Source organism: Gouania willdenowi, chromosome 1, assembly GCF_900634775.1.
Source record: "Gouania willdenowi chromosome 1, fGouWil2.1, whole genome shotgun sequence".
In the NCBI taxonomy this organism is placed as follows: domain Eukaryota; kingdom Metazoa; phylum Chordata; class Actinopteri; order Blenniiformes; family Gobiesocidae; genus Gouania; species Gouania willdenowi.
The window spans coordinates 33150811-33156810 of NC_041044.1; positions in this window are offsets into that span (position 1 = coordinate 33150811).

The following is a 6000-nucleotide window of genomic DNA, read 5'->3' on the forward strand; positions in this document are numbered from 1 at the left end:
ACAGACTCGGTCCGGACTCATTTAGTGTCATTAATCCTCAACAGATGCACAGGGAATTAGTAAAGCATTTAAGAAATAATTTATTAACGGTGTCACTGCAGTCCAAACAAATCCGACGTTGCACACCCATCTCGTGCTTCAGCTGACTCAGCATCACGTGCACGGCGCATTGCCTGATGTTTTTGTTCTCTCTTTGTACAATTGGCTTTCGGCATGTTTACATTTACAGGTAGGTGAATATAAAATTTGACTGCAAAATAATTAAAACTGGCAAATGAAAATTATGTTTTGTTGAGAGTTGATGATGTTGTCTGCTGTCATTGATGTCTAACTTCACCACTATTATCATCAGTAACTATCTAAACTGGTAATTATAGAAGCTGATCTGCAGACATATTTGAGGAACACACACGCACACACACACACACACACACACACACACACAGACAGAGATTCCTTGCTTTAAAGAGGTAGGACTGATGACATTGCTCTATAATACATTGGAAGAATGGAATATTAGAAGATTGGAACATAAGGATTACATCATCACTGTGGAAGTAGGACTACCACATCTTCGCTGGAGCGCTGCTCTAATATTCTAATGTTCTAACTGATGACATCATCACCGGTGAGTCAGGACTGATGACATCATCACTGAGTCCGTCTACTCAGGATTAGGGTTGTCAAAAAAATTGATTCCTTGATATTAGAACTAAAGCAGGTATCGAGAAGAATTATTCCCTTGCTGTGGTATCGATACTTTTCCTGCTCACGCATGCGCCCTCTAGAGCTGGTGCCGCCGTGTTTTGCAGCGTGCCGGAAATTAATAGAAGAACAAGCCTCCACAGCGATCTCCGACGAGCCGTCCAGAACAACAAACACGAGTACGATGGCGACAGAGAGTTCTGACAGTGCTTCACAGCCCGTTTTAGTTGACAATGCTAAAGGAAAAAGTGCTGTTTGGAAATACTTTGGATACATTACCAACGAGTTGGAAGAGGCGACAGACTGTGATAAGCCCATTTGCAAGCAATGCTACAAGGCGATAGCCACCAAATTGAGCAGCATGAGAAATTTGGCAAAACATCTAAAAGACAGACACCCCAGTGTCTTCTACGAAATGAAGCAGGTGCGTAAATAATACTAAAAAGCTAGTGAACACACGTCTGGTTGCACCAACAAATTAGTGCTTATTTAGTAAGAAAATCTCCACTAACGTAAAGCTAACAGCTAGCGTTAGCTGCTCTAAGTTATTATGACGCCTCACCCATAGCAGACTTTTTAGCATAGTATATTTAAAGCGTTGAACTACTTATCAGCTGATAACATCATTGTTTCTTGTTATATGTTTGTGTGTAAAATCTGGATAAAATATGAATAAAGTATAAGTTGTTGGTGCAATCAGAAATTTGACCTTAATATAATTTGATTTGAATCTAAACGTTATGGGCCCAAGTCAGCAGAAGCACAAAAAATTAAACAGGCTTGTTGCAGAATACATTTGTACAGATCAAATGCAAATCTACTCGATTGAAAAGCTTGTCATGAACCTCAATCCTAGATATAGCCTACCATCCTGAAATCACTTCATGTACAGTGAAATCCCTGCTCTGTACAACAGTGTCAGTGAAATCATACTGAGCCAGTTTGAGGGGAAACCATAGAGCTGCACTTTTTTTTTTTTTTATCTGTGTGGTTTCAAATTTAAAAGTGTTCAAATTTACATTTTAATTAAATTGATGTTTGAATGCAAAAGTCTGATGACATGACTGATGAGGTTATCAAAAAATGTCCTGGGTTTACAATCACTTTTAATATGTCCTTCAAGTGTGTTTTAATTTTGTAATTTTGGGTTGAAGTTTTGAGTTGTGGTCAATAATAAGATATTTTCACGTTTTAAGAAATGTTTATTTAAAGCTTTACATTGTGATAAGTTAACAATTTCTGGTTTGCACTTTAAGAAGTTCACTAGTTTTGATACTTTTATATATAAAAATACTTTTCAAGTGTGAAATTGTAAAGTGTGCACAAAACATTGTGAACAGAATTTCTTTTACAATCGTTTATTATTTTTGCACTGTTAAAAAGCTAGTGTTATTTGCTTGTGTTATCAAGCAGACAACAAGCCAAAACACATACATTAAATAAAGCAAATATAAATGAACAAAAGGTGTCAACAAGCCGGATGACAGATGTTTTTTTTAATCTACTGATTCTGCACAGTAGTTGGATGTACCTCAACCCTTTTTTTTTTCCAGGGAACTGCTAACATGTTTAGAGTTGGAAAGCTGTTTTATTTTCAGTCCTTACAGCTTGTATAATACCAATTACACTTGATGGGGGGGTGAGAGCAGCTGGAAAGGAACTCACACGCGTGCTGACACGTGCACACACACACACACACACACACACACACACACTGGAAGTAATTAAAGCAAGTGGACCTAAATTGAAGTATATTGAACTCATCTCTCATGCGCTCCCGCTTTGTCGAAAGTCATTCAGCGAAGGTTATCGATTGCTGCAAAGGAATTCTCCTGCACAATTTTCCTCTGCAGTGTGGGTAAAGAGTCTGAAAGGTTTCAGGCTTGAATGGCGGCAGAAAAAAAGATGAAAAATGCAGAATGGGGGAAATTCCATCAATGCAGATCATGCAGTTAAACCTTTGTGTGATTAAAAGCGAAACTACTGGTTATTATAACAAATTTGGATTATTTTTTGGGACAATCCTGGAGCTCTTTTTTCTTAGATTCCTTCTTTATCTGTTAAAGATGCCTTCTTTCTCTCTTTTATTTATCTACATATCTGCTTTATGAAGTACAGGTTTTGGGGGTCTGCTGCTAATGTCTACTGCAAAGCACGCCCCAGGAACCCAGTCTGTCAGAGAGCCAACATTTAGAAGCGTTTTTGCTGTAAGTTGACATGGTTTTAAAACATTACTAAAAAAAAAAACAGTTTACATGTTTAGGAGTTGAAGAAAATAATCATCTGATTATTTATCATCATGGTCAAGAAGCTGCAGACATCAAAAACACCTAGAGAGCAGATTCAGTTCCCGTAATCTAAACTTTTTCTCCATCGGGGAGAGAAACTCTGAAATGGAGTAAAGGGCAGTTAATGTGCAGAAGTTAATGTTATATACTGTACACCAAACCAAACTGTACATAAATCCCTGTCGCTTCACTTCCCATTCTGTCAGTATGTTTGTATGAGTGATTGCGCAGTCCCTCGCTTTCCTCCTGTTCCCACTCAGGTGTTGCGGTGTTTCTTACAGTAATTGCAATGGACTAATGATTTTAACCAAATGAGGGTTTGTCACTTCCCCACCCACTAGATTAACAAATCAATGAAACGGCATTAATGGGGATGCTCCGATGTATTTGGAGAATGTAAAAACGGACCGCTCAGGAGGACAAATGCTAAGAAGAAGGAATGTCACCAGATGTTTTCTACAAACGGCTTGGGAATAGGAAGCTATGGGTTTTTATTGAACGATCAGTGGGAATTTTCCACAGGGTCTTGACATGAAAAATGTGTGTCAAACATTGTGCCTTTGATAAAATGCATTTCCCCCTATCCCCTTGTCTGTCTGGTCTTCCATGCTTGATGAGATTTTGATTAGAGTACAATTGATTATCTCCAATTTGTGATCAATCCTAAGGGCTTTTGCTTGTATTAGCTCAGGGGCTTTCACCATGTAAACATGTCACTGCTGTTTTCCTCCAAATGCCACAATGTGGTCATTTTAAAATCTAGGCAACATCGACAGTTAAAAAAAAGTACAGAGATCCAACCATGCCTTGAACTACCTTTCTTTTAAACACAGTGTGGCCAAAGGGTGGGAGGCCTTTACCAGGAGGGGGTACTCAGGGGTCCCCGAGAAGTACCAGCTTCTATTGATTTGGTTACAAAAGAGGAATATCTTTAGAATAGAACAGAATAGAGTAGAATGCTTTTATCGTCATTGCTCAAGTACAACAAAATTCAACAACAACAACATTATTCAACAACACTTCAAAGATTGAAGCCAAACAGATACAATCATCATAAAAATAAATATAAGGTACAGTATAAGTCTGGTCGAATAAAAAGTTAATCAGTATAAAAGTGCATGCTATAAAATATTAGAAAAGAGACAGTATTTCATTTTCCATATATTTTTCTTTACCTGAGCCACACACACACACACACACACACGCACACACAGGTCTTAACATGCCATGTGCAGACTTTTGTTCCGTGTGCAGGTCTTATCAAGGCATGGTGGTTTCCTCCTGTGACAGCTCTTAAGCTTCACACATGAAAGACTGACAAGGAAGGTTTATTCCACCTCCTCTCAAAGTAAACGTGTGTGTTGGTGCGTGTGTGGTAGGTGTCAGCAGCAAACATACTTGCCAGGTTTCTCTGAACTGAACGAGGAACAACACCAGGTTGTTTTTTTCCTGGCTCATCCGTGAAACTCACAGTTCTGAGTTCACAGATGCAATTGTTTTAGTTAGTTATTTTATGAATATCCATCGACCTGTCAGTCCTCAGCCCAGCAACATATACAGGGTATGTAGGGCATACAAGGGTAGTGATGGCCTAATGTCTAGTAGCGGAGGGTCGCCGGTTCCAATCTGCTGTGGGTCAGAACTATGGGACCTTGAGCAAAGCCTTTAACTTATGCCTCCAATGGGCTGCACTGCACTGTGGCTGCCCACTTCTCCTTGAAGCTGATATCCAGAGTTTCTGAGAAACGTCTCGATGTCCTGCCCTAAACAGCTTCACTTCCTCTCACTACCTCTGCCAATCTACCATAGGCCACGCCTTTACTTTTCTACATGCGCTTCGCGGAACATAACAAGGTTGCATTGATATATGTCTATGAGTCAGGTAAGAACCAGAATCATATTAACCTGTTTGCTGTTGTGACGCACGTCCTTGTTTACGCGCACTGTTCCGCATTCACTTTGATTAACATACTCCGCTACAGGAAGTTGAAGCCTATTGGCTGGGCATTCACGGCGCTCATTTCCATTTATATAGGGGTCTATAGGACGAAGGAGGGACTTATATACATTAATGTATATGAATGACCACCATCAGTAGACCATAGTAAAAGACTAGTTAGGTATTTTTTCGCATTTCAAAAGAATGATACATAAACATTTCTCTTTACCCAAGCACAATTTTTTTTTAACTGGACGCACACTATCAGCGACTCATCGTCAGGTTGAAAGTATTTGATTCCGTCTTACTTGCTGATTCATGAAAATGTAGCTTTCATTGAAGTGAGACTTTAACAAAAAGGCAAAAAAAAAAAAAAAGAAGAAAAACACAGGGCGGTGTTTGCCTGTGATGACAGCAGCCATACCAGTGGAGTTACAACATGTGGAGGTGACAGACAGTATTTTGAAAAGTTTAAATGTGCGTGTGTGTGTATGTATGGGTTGAGTAACAATGGTTAAAAAACACTGGCAGGTGAACATAATTAGCAACTTTGTGCAACAAGGAGGATAGATTGAATATCTGACACTGTCTTCCTTAGTCAAAGAGAGGACTTCAACCAAGTTAAACAGCCATTTAATCTACATCTTCTTCCATCTACATTCTGCTGGCTTCCTCTTTCAAAAGTATGTTTTAAAAACAAATTTCCGCTTCACTTTTCCCATTTATTAATGCTACATGTTAGCGTCTCTGATTCTTAGCATATAGTTTCAAACAGCACAAGAAGTGCTTGCAAAATAAGGCATAGGAATTGATGCAGGATGAGTGATATATTTGTTCAAATAAGCAGAATTGCTCTGCCATTCACTAAACTCACTGGTATGGATTTTACAATTGTAGTAGCTTATTTTAGAAATTAGTCATGCTCATAAAACCAGTACATTTAAAATCAAACTCAAAAACAACAAAGTAAGAAACATTGATAAACCAAAGACACAAAACCTGAAGAGACAAAAGTGACCTGGAGGGGGAAAGAAGCAATCATTCTCTGTATAAATACTCAGCTACATA